Source organism: Ambystoma mexicanum, chromosome 9 (assembly GCF_040938575.1).
Source record: "Ambystoma mexicanum isolate Mex_15411 chromosome 9, UKY_AmexF1_1, whole genome shotgun sequence".
In the NCBI taxonomy this organism is placed as follows: domain Eukaryota; kingdom Metazoa; phylum Chordata; class Amphibia; order Caudata; family Ambystomatidae; genus Ambystoma; species Ambystoma mexicanum.
The window spans coordinates 1,050,215,584-1,050,231,601 of record NC_090931.1 but is presented as its reverse complement, the minus strand read 5'-3'; positions in this window follow the sequence as shown (position 1 = coordinate 1,050,231,601).

Genomic DNA, 16,018 nt, shown 5'->3' with positions numbered 1-16,018 from the left:
CTTCAAAAGCGACCGCAAACATAAATACAATGTTCTTAAAGCTGCGGTTTTATTTCTAAGTTTTCCGGGCTCCTCCAGCCCGGAAAACTTAGAAAAAAAACCGCAGCTAATGCTTATTTTTTTAAAAAATAAATAGCATTTACCGAGATTCAGCTGCAGCTTTCCTGCTCTGGTCTCCGGTCCCCGTCCTCCGCGTACAGCACCAATGAAGGAAAAACCACCCAGCGGTAGCTTTTGTTTACTACAGTTGGCTGGCTTTTCCATCATTAGTGCCGCAAAAGCAAAAGCCAGCACAGGCGGGCATCCATTTCACAAAATAGATGCACCCATGTGCTTGCTTTTGCGAATTTTGAGCTTGAATAGCTCAAGATTTTACATAGAAAGTTTTAAAAAAAAGTGCTAGTATTTTTTTTTTAATGTTGCCTATCTATTTTTTAGATAAAATGTTTTACTGGACTATCCCTTTAAGGAAATAACACCGTGGCATGTTCTATTTCAAAGTTGTTAAAACTATGAATGTAAAAGACTACAACCACCATACGGCTTTGTGTGTCTGCCTATTGGCGTTGTTGAAAAGGCAGTCAAAGCAGTTGAAGCCAGTTCAGGTGGACTTATTTCTGCTCATGCCTCAGTCACAGCAAGGTCTCGTGTCGGCGTTTTCAGGCGAGAGAACGTAGGAGCTACACTTAAGGTCCCGCAAACACGCGCGAACGAACATTGCTGATAGACACTGGAGTGAGTTAGCAAATTGCTTAAGCAGAATTGTTAAATCTTGAGTAATAAATACTTCAGTGCCTGGGAGACTGCAGAACACACTACACATTTGCTTCGGTTTTGAGGAGTGCGGCTGTCGGTGCAACATGCTAAAAGTAGTAGTGAACATTGGAAAGCAGAAACAAGTGCTGCTTAGACGGTGTCTCGAGAGACCAAGGCAGGTCTTTCACTGTAACCCATTGGTATTTTCCAATTTGAGAATTTTAGATTAAAAAAGTATTCAAGTATTTCAGTAACTAGGCCAACTAGCAAGCATTACAAATGCTTTACTTACTAGGAAAGAAAAAGTGTAAGAAGCGGAACATGTGCCCTACAAGTTACATGCATGCATATTCATTCTATTAAGCGGTATGTGCAGGTTTCTGCAAGAGGAAGTCAATAAACTGTGAACAAGCAGTACACAACTGCCATCTGCTGGACAATGGAAATATATCTTTCGGTTTTGTATTCCTGGCCAATTAGGAGCACGTTGATATGCTGCATGGTTGTAGTGGCTAAAGATTTTTCATATATATATATATACATATATATATATGTACCTTAAGACTGTTTTTTCTTAACAGTCCGAGTGAGAGGCTCTCCCCCGTTCTTTGAAAATCACCAGGAAATCAGTTTTCTTTTTTGGAAAAAAATGTCCTCTTTATTATGCAGACCATGCACAGCACATGACTGTCAATAAAAACCACCTCAAATGTGGTGCTCCATAATGTATGGCTCCAATCAATATATATAGGGGTTTGGGTCTTCGGCTCCCAAACGATCAAAAAGGAGTGGACATATCGAAAATGATCACACATTCAGACGTTATCTCGATTTATTTACTGTGGCTATCCCGAGTCTATGGGTTGATTGTACAATTCTACAGAAGGAGAAAGTAAACCAAATCCTAGAAAACATTTAGGCACTTACCATCGTTTGCCAACGTTGTGCACTTGCTCAGCAGTGACTTCATCTGTAGGTCACAGTAACTTTATGTTAAATAAACGTTTTAAAAGGCCAAAGTATTTTGAACGTGGGTTTTGCGCATGCGGTTGAAACTCAGTTTCTTGTGCCAACTTTACACACCTTCAAAAGGCGACGTTAAAGAAGAGATGCAGTTGCACGCAAATGTTCGAAAGACTTGACTGCAACTATTGCGCAAGAAGGTGAGCACTGGCAGTAATTCACAGTAGAGAGACTGTCGAAACGGTGACGGGCACTCTTCGCAGCTGTGCAGTGCTTTGAAGGCGTGCTCACAGTGCCGCCTAGATTGCTTGCAATGACACGATGTGAAATTATCAAAGATTTGCACTTGGGCAAAAAAGATGAGCAAATGAATTTAGCACCAATTTTGCTGTTTGTTAATAGAGAATGGTGCAAAAAGGTTTAGCCCCCACTTGGTTTTATGTAAAGTGTTTTCACTTGGGGAAAATAGGAGAAGGCTGTTTTATTATGATTTGTGCTGGGTAACATAAAAATAAATGTAGTAGAGACCATTTGTTGTATGTTGTGCAACAAATATAGTACAAAAAACCAGCCATGTTGCTCGCGTTAAAACGTTTTTCGATCATATGGATTGTGACAAAATCTGTTTGCTCCATTTTATATTACCAACACATTTGCTCACTTTTTAGCACCAGTGCAAATCTTTGATAATCTGGGAGACTGCGACCAGTGTAACACGAAGCACCATGACTTTAGGACACCCTTAAAGGAAGTCATGCGGACCCTGGGATTCAGCAATTATTGGCCTGGATATCTTTTAGAGTAGTTGATCTAGTAATGTCAAGGAGCACTGGGTCTCTTCACTTATTGTTAACATCTCAAACATGATGTGCTGGGTCACGTTGACACCAGGTCCTGAATACCTTTGGACAACGCCAGTGCATTTGACTTTGAACTTCAGTTGCAATGGTGCTAAAGCAGTTGTGGCTGTGGAACCAGCATTTGCTCTTCTGCAAATGCATCTTAATTACAATGTTCCTAACATGCAACAGAAAGTCGACATTGGATTAAGCTCACGGAGGGGAGTAAAAATTATGCATCAATTCGGTTTTATTTTAGATGGCAGCAAGTATGTTTTAAATACTTGATCCTGTGTTTTTTGTTTAGAAACTACAACTCCCATATTCCCATTCAGCAAGCTCATAGAGGCAGTAAGCATAATCTTTCCAGTTCGTTCTGCTTAAGGGTTTCTTTTAGTCAGTTTTCTTGATTTTTGGAGTTAATTCCTATAAAAATCCCTGTCACCAATATAAAGGTGTGTCATTGAACCCGAGAAATTAACCAAAGCATAAAATCATAATGGGTATATGGATAAAACCAACAACAGTAGTGGAGGGATAATACTCGCATCCATATCATTGTGTTATAAAAAAAAATCATGACTCCGTGGCCAAGCATGGAGGCTTCATATTATGCAAGGTCAAAGGTAAAAAAAAAAAACTACTCATGAAGCATGAGTACTAGATTTACAATAGAATTCCTAAAAACAGATTCATTGGTACACTCCACAGACCTGAGAATCTCCTCAAAATGTGCTCCCGCACCGAAGGCTTTGGAGCCCTGTTACCTCTGCTTTAGTGGGTCGTAAAATTACAATATTGACATCTGCTTGTGATATACTCCAACAACCCAATGGGGTCGGAGACATTGTAAATGGGGGTGGAGGGACAAATTGTCAATCGCTGGAATCCCTGAGCTTTCCGAAGTACAAGTCTACTGTTGTGTGAACCCTGGAGAACATCTGTGTATGCAATGATGGCACTTGGGAGAGAACATTCCCAGGACCTTTTTGGCCATTGAGATTATTCGTGAGATTACTGAGATTATTGTTGAACTAGTAACCCCTTGTTTGTTGATGTTGTGAACTCCAGACCGTGCAAAGATATTTCAATTGATATATCATTCTTTTCACTAAGTGGCAGCACTTGATCTGACAACCCCTGGTATACAGTCCCTCCCCACAATTTTAGGGCAAAAGAAAAGCTGTTTGATTAAAATTCAAATGTATTTAAATAAAAGAAATTGAAGGTGTTCCCCTTAATTTATGCAGGGGAAGTCACCAAAAGACATGAAATATACATTACATGGTCCTATTTACTCAATTAAGCTTGGCCTGCCTGTGACAATCTGGCTAAATATAATACACACATTCCATCCCACGACATAGCTATCAATAATTTCTCTAACAATTCTAATCCTAAATAATACAAGGCTAGCTCTAAGCAGTACTCTATTCTATGAATATAATGCCACTTATCGGACAGCACATTAAAGCTGTCATTCATTAATATTTACACAAAATTAACTTCTGCCAATAAATAGCAAATTCAGCTAATTTAATTTTCTCTAGTTTCAAAAACAAATATTGGTACCAGAGAAAGGTTGCATAGAAAAATTACATTTATATAGACATATTTATCTCACTTTGCCACTTGTGTAAATGCTGGGTTGTGGATTTCTAATCTATGTGCATGCAATTCCAATGCAGGCTAATAGGGATTGCATCAGAATTCTGAAGGTTTGGGTCTGAAAAGCAGTACTATCAATTTAGAGCACACAATGTATTGCTCTTGGTTCATGCATCAGTATAGGAAAATGCTTTTATGTTTTCCTAATACAAGGATGAGTACCTCTCTTACTTTACAGGCCCACTGTCTAGGATCAAGCGTAAGGGTTGAATGACATTTACATTAGTGTAATTTTCTATGAGAGTGAATGTGACACAACTTAGCTCCCTCACATTACCACATTTGTTTTAATTATCTATGGCGTTCCCAGATCAAACATTGGCAATCAATTCTTCATTGCGCTATGGTGCATGCTGCCTTCTAACCACCGTCCAATGTCAACTATATCTGGGTACCTTTGAGTTGGATTTTTATTTACAAAGAACTGTGCTTAGGTTGCACAGAAGTGCTATCAGTTTTACACAGCACACATCCTCACAAAAGTTTTTTTGTTCTTATGTAAATGTAGTCTCCCTCAACTTCAATATAGAGCAATCAGTATATGAGTCACACTATAAAACCACAAGATCATATTCACTGTCTGTGAATAATGTCTCACCCCCTGCACTCTGTGTGCAGTATGAACATGTTTTCTACAAACAGTCAAATATCACTAGGCTTGGAAAGCACTTTTACATTTCACACATAAATACCAAGATCTTCTTTTTGGAATGAGCAACACCTAGTGGAGCACCCCTCCATCCCAATTCCCTTGCAACTCAGGGACACAGCAGGGGAATGATTCTAGGGGGTGTAGATTATTACATTTAGGGATTATTAAAGCACGAAGCCAGCAGAGACCCTCAGCTGTTCCCAGGGAATTCTCAGCCAGCCGTCCTTTCCATTTTAAGGTCTACCTCATGTTTACATTGGCTTCAGAATCCCCAATGGAAAAGACCTGGTCATCTTCAGTTCAGAACTTTTGCTGCACAGCAGGGAAACTGTATAGGCACACCATGCAAAACACATGGCAACAGCCCATGAAATCACAGAATAATTCATGTGATTTTTGCCACTTCAAACAGGCCTTATTATGAGTGTGCCAGTCTGATAACAACGGTGCTGGTAAGCCTGCTGGAACTGTTGTTACCAGACCGGCACACTCCGAGTCTGCTGGCGCGACAGCACGTGCCCGCAGACTTTCATGGAAGCACTGGCACCGTTATTAACATTGCCGGTGCTTCATCATCCCCATTTCCATTGAGTCCCATGAGAGTCAAATGGGAATGGGGATTAACAATTTTCCGGCGGCTGATTTCCAGGAACCCCAGGGTCGTAATCCCCCGGTGTTCCAGGTGCTGGAAAAATTCATGAGTCTGACAGCAGCCTGCCATTTTTACTGGCATGGCTACCGCCAGACTCGTAATGAGGCCCAATATTTCTGTAGCACAGGCCATGTTGTCTTGCTTAATCACATTTCTAATGCAGTGGGGCCTGTTCACATGTTTTATATGCATGTCCATGATTTCTAAGGAATTATATTATTGTCGATGAAATGCAATGCTGTTTTTTACTTTTTTCAGATTCCACATCTCTTCATTAGTATACTTCCATGCAGTAAATTGTTGCGATGTGGTATGGAATTACTTCTCATGAATGCAGAGGGTTCCATCACACATTGGGATTTTGGACATCTGCTTTTGTCATAATTGAAGTTGATTAGGAACTCAGTCTTTTTGGGCCACTTCACATGAGTATTCCTCTTATGTGTCAAAATCTGTGTGATTTATCAGTTTTGTCAATTCCACGCTTCAAAGAAGCGGTGCAGTTTTTCATATTCTCTTGCGATAGTTGAATACTTACATGCTGTCCATCCGTAGGGTTATGGAATAATGGATTCTGTGATTTGTGAAGCATTTTATCGCAATGTAACTGGCAAGGAGTTATTATTAACTAACCTATGTATTGGGATCCCCCATCAAGCTTTCTGAAGTCTTGACTCCCCATAACACTGGAATCTGATTTTATTTGTAGATTGGGGGGGGGAACAAAATATGTATTTTCCATTCCAAGCCTCCAAGTGCGTGGGCCTCCATCTGGTCACTAAGTTTGCATCCTATGAAAGGGGGACACATTCTGCATAAATCTTGCACTAACATAAGTGGCTGTTTTACAGTCTTTGCAACCCCTCGCAATGTAGTGGAAGTGACAAAACGTCTTGGACTGATGACAGTCGCCCTATCGTTCTGGCAGAATATGAAAAGGGAGTTGCGTAACAATGATACATTTTTCATGACGGCTTTGTTTTTGGATGATGACTATGAAGAGAGGAAGCCTTTGCATTGATGTGATTTTCTAAGATTATTATCTGTTGGGGAGGCGACATTTCTGATTTAGGATGAAACCTAGTTTGTGAAGCAGAAGAAGAATGCCTGCTTATTAACTATAATATACATCAAAATCGTGACCAAAATTAGACTGCCTTTTTGAAAGTACTATAAGTGTGCAGGAGACTCGAGTGTCCGTCAATGAAGGACACTGTTTTATGTGTTAGTAATTGCAACGGTTCAATTGTGTCAGGTCTGTGATTTTCTCCCCAGCACCCTTAAAGTCAAATACAAATGTTTTATAACATCATCTTAAATACAATTCTAAAATTGGATGTGCAGCACAATTACTAACTAGAATATGTAGTTGGCATAATATGGAAGTAACTGGCCATACAATGCTGAAGTGGCATATGTAGTGCCTTGGACTATTTTTGTTTGTTGTGTTTATAGTTTATTAAAAACATTAACATACTTTAATCATATACTTAAAAACTCTTAGTTCTTTACAAATGCCAATACATTACTTCAGACACAACATTCTAAAACAAACATTACAGACAATCCATTCAACACAATACAAAATAATGCCATATACTATATACCTATCAGTGCCCCTATTTCGATCCCCGAAGATACATTTTTCCACCTATCCAACAAATGACTCCCTTCCCTACTTCATTATGGTGGACTAATCGAGAAAAACATTTCCCCCAACCTTTTGTGTATCACTATTAACATATTCACTAAAGAAGTGGTCATTGAGGTAGTGTATCCATACAAGAGCCGAGCCCACATGACTTCACTGTTTAAATCCTACAATCTCCTGATGAACTTTCGCAACCACATTTTCCTCGGGCTTAGTGTTCCGCTACAGCCAATCAGCCAATGTATTAGCTTTTCTGACCTCCTTCCCTCGACTTTTTACATAGCTGACCATTTATTTCTGACCATTTATTTCTTGCCAAGTGTTCCCTCTTATGGGACCCCACCTTGGTAGGGAGCCTAGTAAGTTAAGATAAAAGCTCATATAAATATGACAATATTTCAGCCCTGGGAATCTCATCACAGGAGACTGCATCTCATTATATTTCCCCAGGTGTGTGGTCAACTCCCTTTGTAGTTTGTACAATGGCATTTTCTGTATAACTTTCCCCATTAGGCAATTTTCATTTTATCGTACATCCTCACCAGGCTTTCCATCAATTTAAGTTTGTCTGAATTCATTTCAGCAAGAATCAGGTCACAGCACTCCCCAAGATTTCTCAATGCTTTGTCATAATTATTGTTTAAAGATATATTCAAATCTTTAAATAACAAACCTGAAAGTGGAACCAATGTTGTCTCAGCCTATGTTGTACTAGTGGGCCTAACCCTCTCATATCATGACTTCATCCGTCGCATATGAAGGCAACACTCATGTTAAAATATTGTTGGTGTCTTAAAATACTGCTGTCTTCTTCAGTACGTATTTAATATTGGCCTACAGTGTTTGTTGTATCACTTTCTGAACTTGGGAGAGGAGGGGTCTGAACTTGGAAGTTGCCTAGAGGAGATATGGCACTCCTCACTCATTTTCACAGCCCTGCTAGTACACTCTGAATTACCCTCTGAGCTGCAGTCCCCAGTTCCTCCACGAACCTCCTGTGTTTTCCTGGAATTTCCACCTTGGTATCGGAACACGGTGACCCCCTCGAGCTGAACGTACACTGGTTCTTCGCTCTGGTCTCAAGTGACGCCCCTGAGTTGTATTCTCCAGATTGTATACTCTGCTTCCTCCTGCAACTCCTCCTGTTCAGACTCTCACACTCAGTCCTCCTCCCATGCTCCCGATTCAGATCATACACGTCTTGTTATTTTCCTGTCTTCATGTTCAACTTCTCAATGTCTTGACTCTTGCTCTGTCATCCTCTTCCAATCTCTCACATGCGAGCTTTCTCTCTCACATGGTGCTCTCTCTCTCACATGTATGTGCTCTCTCACATGTGCACGTGCTCTCTCACGTGTGCTTTCTCGCTCACTTGCACTCTCTTTCACATGCACACCCTCTCTCAATGAGTGCTCTCTCTCACATCCGTGTGCCCTCTCTCACATGCGTGCTCTCTCTCCCTCCCATGCACGCTTTCTCTCACATGTGCTCTCTCATATTCGTGCTCACTCACATGTGTGCTCTTTCTCTTACATGCGCACACTCTCTCTCACATATGCTTTCTCTCTCACATGTGCGCTTTATCTCTCACATGTATACTCTCTCTTACATGTGCACACACCTTCTCACACACGCACTCTCTCTCACATGCATGCTCTCTCACATGCATGTTCTCTCACATGTGTGCACCCTCTCTCATGCACACTGTCTCTCACATGGGTGCTCTCTCTCACATGCTTGCTCTCTTTCTCATATGCACAGTGGGCTCAGACCCAATTGGACTATAACTTATGCTTATTGTATGTACTTCAGAACTGTGATTCCCCCAAACAATCATACTTGTCTGATCAGTCGAGTGATTGCATTGGTCAACAGTTGCCAACTCTTGTACTGTCCATAGCCAATATACCTATGCATCCTGTAATTAGCAAAGATCATATGACCCAGAGAGACCTGGACTTTATGTGTGTCCCAATATGCTTTCCCACTGCAGACCGGAATCAGGCCACTCATGGAACAAGATATTGAGGCGGTTCACAGAAATGCCATCCTCAAGGCACATCCACTGCTATCGTACTACAGAAAGTCTGACCTTTCAAACGTTACCCCTGCACTTCCTCCTATTCTGCTAGAAATGTCTCTTCCCCAAAATATGCCCCAAGCACACAACGCCCACAACCAGCGAACTTGTACCTCATACATCAGTAGCACATCACATGACACAATGTACTAGCCGAACGAATACCAGAATTTGCACTCTAACCATTACGGCAAACGTACACCACAAAAATAACCGCCGACATCGAAACCAATCCACTCACCGGCTGTAACTGCAACGTACCTCCCACAGGATGGTTCGCTCCGATTCCTTTGCAAAGAGATGCAGCTTGCCCACTCCACTTGCCCACTCCATTGCACGGAACAACACTCAGCTGATGAGCGGATCTCTAACAGTATCCTCCGGCCAAACGACTCCAGTTTGAAATGACCGGCTAGCCCCAGTTAGCACTCACACCCCCACTAATGTTATACCCAAAGCCACAACGTTAACGCTCAACACTGATTCTTGATGCAGCAGTAAAGCCTACCCGCCGACTACTGCATGGTCAGCTAGCACTACTAAACCACATCCACCAGACCCCTATGGTGCATCGCATGCACACCTTGTGAAGATTTGCCAGGCAGCGACTATGAGGGAAATTCCTCACGCTCGGAGCATTTGGCTCACAACATTGAGCCCACGTGCAACACGAGCCAAGACAGACGTGCTCTCTACCCTCCCCTTCTCACAGTTATAAAGAGCTCACACATACTACATGACAAGTCCCTACTTGCTTACATGATGTCCACTCAATTTGCTTGTGCACAATACATAGCTCACAGGAGCCTGCCTCCCGCCCCCCTTGACCACCCAGCACCTAGTTCTGCAACCAGGCACAGATTGCAGGTACCAGCAACTCATCACCACGCCACAAACACACACCCCTTCACCATGGGAACACCTACACGTCCTAAGCAACATGACACACTTCCAGTGAAACACTCCCACTTTGCTGCACAATACACACTACACTCACACACACCTATGTAACATCCACTTGGACATAACTAACATCCCACAACAGGAAACTATGCCCACCAGCACTACTACCAGCAACATCATACTGCCCCCACCCTGCCAGCTCCACCACCTACAACTGCGTCGCCCTGCAATGACGCCCCACTCTACACCCTCAGCACCTCTGTACCTCCAAGTGCCTGGCCATTAATGCTGTGCCCACTGTACATGCCGCTAGCCTATGCCTTAGTCCTGTGCCCACTGTACATGCTGCTAGCCTATGGCTCGGCCCTGTGCCCACTGTACATGCTGCTAGCCTATACCTTAGCTCGGTTATGTTATGTTATGTTATATGGCATTTATATAGCGCTCTATATATCATTGACATGACCTCAAAGTGCTGGTAGGCTGAATGCCCTCGGTGACCGCAGTCCAGGCCAGTTGAGAGTGTAGGGTGTTGTAGTGTGCTTGGGTGCACCAGCTATGTGTGCAGCTGATGTAATTGCCTGATGGTAGCTGCATCCTAGCATTAGGTGTGGTGGTATTGATATCAGTTGAATGTGTGCAGTCTGGCTGGTGGACACCAAGACTGGGTTCTGGCTGCGTTAAGCCTGTAGGACGCATATGTGTGCAGCTAGGCCAGTTTGTCATGGGATATAGCTGCCTTTTATTAGAATGATGAGATGTTCATGGGTAATGTTCGTATGTGAGCAGCTCCGCCGAAAATGATCGAGGGGTGTAGCTGCATTCTAATTGTGTGATGGTGTAGAGAGTAAGCATAGTGATATGGGAGGTGAGAGTTTGGATGGAGTTATGATCTAAGGTGATCGATATTCTGCATTTCAGGCACGTGGTTGCTTAATAGTAGATTAATAAGCGTATTCAATGATGACAATGTTCGGGATCTCATTGAGTATTAGTCATCCGGTTGCTAGGGTTTAATCACTTCAGATGGTTGTGGTTGGTATTACGGAAAAAGCCACATTACATGAGTGCCCACTGTACATGCTGCTAGCCTATGCCTTAGCCCTGTGCCTACGGTATATGCTGCTAGCCTATGCCTTAGCCCTGTGACTACAGTACATGCTGCTAGCCTATGCCTTAGCCCTGGGCCCTCTGTACATGCTGCTAGCCTATGCCTTAGCCCTGTGCCCACTGTACATGCTGCTAGCCTACCTATGCCTTAGCCCCGTGCCCACTGTACATGCTGCTAGCCTATGCCTTAGCCCTGTGCCCATTGTACATGCTGCTAGCCTATGCCTTGGTCATGTGCTCACTGTATATGATGCTAGCCTATGCCCTGGCCCTGTGCCCACTGTACATGCTGCTAGCCTATGCCTTAGCCCTGTGCCCACTGTAAATGCTGCTAGCCTATGCCCTACAAGTACCCTCAACCTAGCAATGATCAATGCTCATTCACTCACGGCCCATGCTCTAGATATTCATGACCTCCTAATAGTCAACAACTTAGATGGTATAGCTATCACAGAAACCTGGCTCCATGCAGCCTCAGGCCCTACTCTAGTGTTGGCCATTCCCCCTGACTACACTATTTTCAGAAGTGACAGATTATGTGGAACCGCCTTTATAGCTAAAAAACATTTGCCCATTAGGCAACTTAACACTTCTCTAAACGAAGGCTGCAACATTTTATCTCTAAAACTAGAAACAACCCCAACTAACACTATCACGATCCACATCATCTATCGACCCCCAGACCCCACTGGCACCTTTGAAGAAGTACTCGTCCAAACACTTAGTCAAAACCTTGAGTTCTCTTCACAACTAACACTCCTAGGGGATTTCAACCTTGGGTTAGACGACCACAACGACCCAGCTGCTTCCTCCCTTGCTAACTCGCTACTCTCACTAGGCTTCTGTCAATGTATCAACAACCCCACTCACATTAAAGGACGCACCCTTGACTGGATAGTCAACCTCAACTGCAATATTAGCTTCAAATCAACTACGCATACCCATGGTCGGACCACCATATAATCCCCTTCGCCATCCAAACAACTAAACCTCCCAAACATCCTGCCAAATGACACCCACCCTCCATGGCCCGCAATTCAAAAAAACTGACCAAAGAAAACATTCTTCCCTTCCTGTATCCAGTCAAACTGGACTCCTTGTGCAAATCAGATACTCAGGTTTTAGCCCAGCCCTACATCTGCACACTAACAGATGCTGTTAGCACCATCGCCCTGCTAAACTACAAGAAGGCCAAACCCTCGGCCCACATTAACACCTGGTACTCCCAAGAGCTCTCTGACCTTAGATCAAGGAAAAGAACAACATAAACTTGCTGGAAAATCTCCCAAACAGAAATCTCCAAACAGGAATTTAACACTATGGCAAAACAATACATACACACCATCACGGCGGCCAAAGCCTCCACGTATAACGCTAGCATTTCCAATGCCAACTCTGACATGTGCAAGCTGTTCGCCATCCTCAGATAACTGGAATCTCCAATCCCGCAAGCCTCATCTGAAAAAAAAACCTTGGCCTGGTACACCAGTATACAAAATGCCATGCTACATAAAATGTATATGCTACATACATGCACTCTCTGCAACAATGTGACACAAGAAGAAATCCCCAATGAACGCTTCATATATATATCAATACCTAATTGTGAATCCATTCCATTTCAGCAACTTGTACAAAATGCAAACCATGGTAGATTATGTACTACCTGCAATTCGGACTATCGCTCCACGTTAGTAATGCAAACACATAGTAAATACGTAATACTAATGCTTCTACGTTACAATGCAGATGGTACCAAAACAACTGCAAGCTGACTGGATTCACACATGGTCAAATATCACTTGGTAAGAAAACCTTCACAACAATAGGTATAATCTACCACGCAGGAGCCACAACCAATGCAGGGCACTACACTGCATATATAAAAAAGAAATGTGGATGGTTTGAATGTAATGATAGTACCATTACTCTAAAGCAGAGATTACCAGCAAATCTTACAAACGCTTATTTAATGTTCTTAATACAAAAATTTGATAACTAAACTGTACTTAAACCTTAAGTAAACTTGTAGTAAAAAAATATAAACTGTTAGAATATTCCAAAAGCTATCTAACTGCCCAAAGATTCTACAACAACTAATCAGATACATGAATACCATTTAGAGCATAAAATAGACGGTTAGAATACGCCAATTGGTATCTAACTGTCCCAAAATGTAACAATATCCAAACAGATAAATCAATGCCACTAAAATATTTAAAAAAATAGACAGTTAGAATACGCCTACTGGTATCTAACTGCTCCAACATTTTACAATATCCAAACAAATAAATAATAGGTTACTGCTCCAAAAAACTGCAACAAGCCAATGTATAAAGCATAAGCCAGAAACAAGTGAACACTGAAAACAAACAAAAAAATAAACTGTAGCATAACAGAAAAAGTTTTTTTTTTTTAATCCAACATGGATTTTCATTTCCCCACAGACCCAATGATTTTAGCAACAAACACAGAAACTGAGCAAATTGCACAGTACTCTGGTTTGTAATCTACTAAATAGGAGGGTCAAAAATAAATGTTGATTATACAATGTAATAAGTCATTACAAAATACTAATACTAACATGCTATTTTCTTTTATCACAGAAATGAACAAGAAATACATGTACTCCAGTTACTAAACCAAACAGCAAGTATATTATATAAGTAAACCATCGCAGCATATCACACCCATAGTGGCTTATAACTTTGTTCCTTATAAATTTGTTTTTGACCCAAAGTTATAAGCCACTATGAGTGTGATATGCTGTGGTGGTTGTGGCCAGGGCATAGAGTCTTGGGTTCATGGCCAAATGGCCATGCACCCAACACTCTATGCCCTGGCCACAACCACCGCAGCATATCACACCCATAGAGTCAAACATTTCAACTATGGCCTGTGGAAACTTTTAACGTCCGCGGACATAATGAGTGTTCTTGGAACGCTTTCAACTTGCAAGCGAACAATACGGACTGCGTCCTCAGAACACCCCCATTTCTTTTATTTGCGAACATTTCAGGACACCGTGAGTGTTCTTAGAACACATTCCACTTGCCAGCGAACAATGCGGACAGAGTCTTCAGGACACCCCCTACGAACATTTCAGGACACCGCGAGTGTTCTTAGAACACTTTCAACTTGACAACGAACAATACGGACAGCGTCCTCAGAACACCCCCATTTTGTTTATTTGCAAACATTTCAGGACACTGCAAGTGTTCCTAGAACACATTCAACTTGCCATCGAACAATATGGACAGTGTCCTCAGGACACCCCAATTTTGTTTATTTACAAACATTTCAGGACACCACGACTATTCTTAGAACACATTCAACTTGCCAGAGAACAATAGGGACAGCGTCTTCAGGACACCCCCTACGAACATTTCAGGACACTGCGAGTGTTCTTAGAACACTTTGAACTTGACAACGAATAATACGGACAGCGTCCTCAGAACACCCCCATTTTGTTTATTTGTGAACATTTCAGGACACCGCAAGTGTTCTTAGAACACACTCAACTTGCCATCGAACAATACGGACAACGTCCTCAGGACACCGCCATTTTGTTTATTTACAAACATTTCAGGACACTGCAAGTGTTCTTAGAACACATTCAACTTGCCAGAGAACAATACGGACAGCGGCCTCAGAACACCCCCATTTTATTATTTGCGAACATTTCAGGACACCGCGAGTGTTCTTACAACACATTCAACTTGCCATTGAACAATACGGACAGCGCCCTCAGGACACCTTCATTTTGTTTATTTACGAACATTTCAGAACACCACGAGTGTTCCTAGAACACATTCAACTTCCCATCGAACAATATGGACAGCGTCCTCAGGACACCCCCATTTTGTTTATGTACGAACATTTCAGGACACCACGAGTGTTCTTAGAACACATTCAACTTGCCAGAGAACAATACGGACAGCGTCTTCAGGACACCCCCTACGAACATTTCAGGACACCGCGAGTGTTCTTAGAACACTTTTAACTTGACAACGAACAATACGGACAGCATCCTCAGAACACCCCCATTTTGTTTATTTGCGAACATTTCAGGACACCGTGAGTGTTCTTAGAACACATTCAACTTGCCATCGAACAATACAGACAGCGTCCTCAGGACACCCCCATTTTGTTTATTTGCAAATATTTCAGGACACCATGAATGTTCTTGGAACGCATTCAACTTGCCATTGAACAATACGGACAGCGTCCTCAGGACACCCCCATTTTGTTTATTTACGAACATTTCAGGACACCACGACAGTTCTTAGAACACATTCAACTTGCCAGAGAACAATACGGACAGCGTCCTCAGGACACCCGCATTTTGTTTACTTACGAACATTTCAGTCCACCGCGAGTGTTCTTAGAACACATTCAACTTCCCATCGAACAATACAGACAGCGTCCTCAGGACTCCCCCATTTTGTTTATTTACAAACATTTCAGGAAACCACGATTGTTCTTAGAACACATTCAACTTGCCAGAGAACAATATGGACAGCGTCTTCAGGACACCCCCTACGAACATTTCAGGACACCGCGAGTGTTCTTAGAACACTTTCAACTTCCCATCGAACAATACGGACAGCGTCCCCAGGGCACCCCATTTTGTTTATTTATGAACATTTCAGGACACCGCGAGTGTTCTTAGAACACATTCAACTTCCCATTGAACAATACGGACAGTGTCCTCAGGACACCCCCATTTTGTTTATTTGCGAAC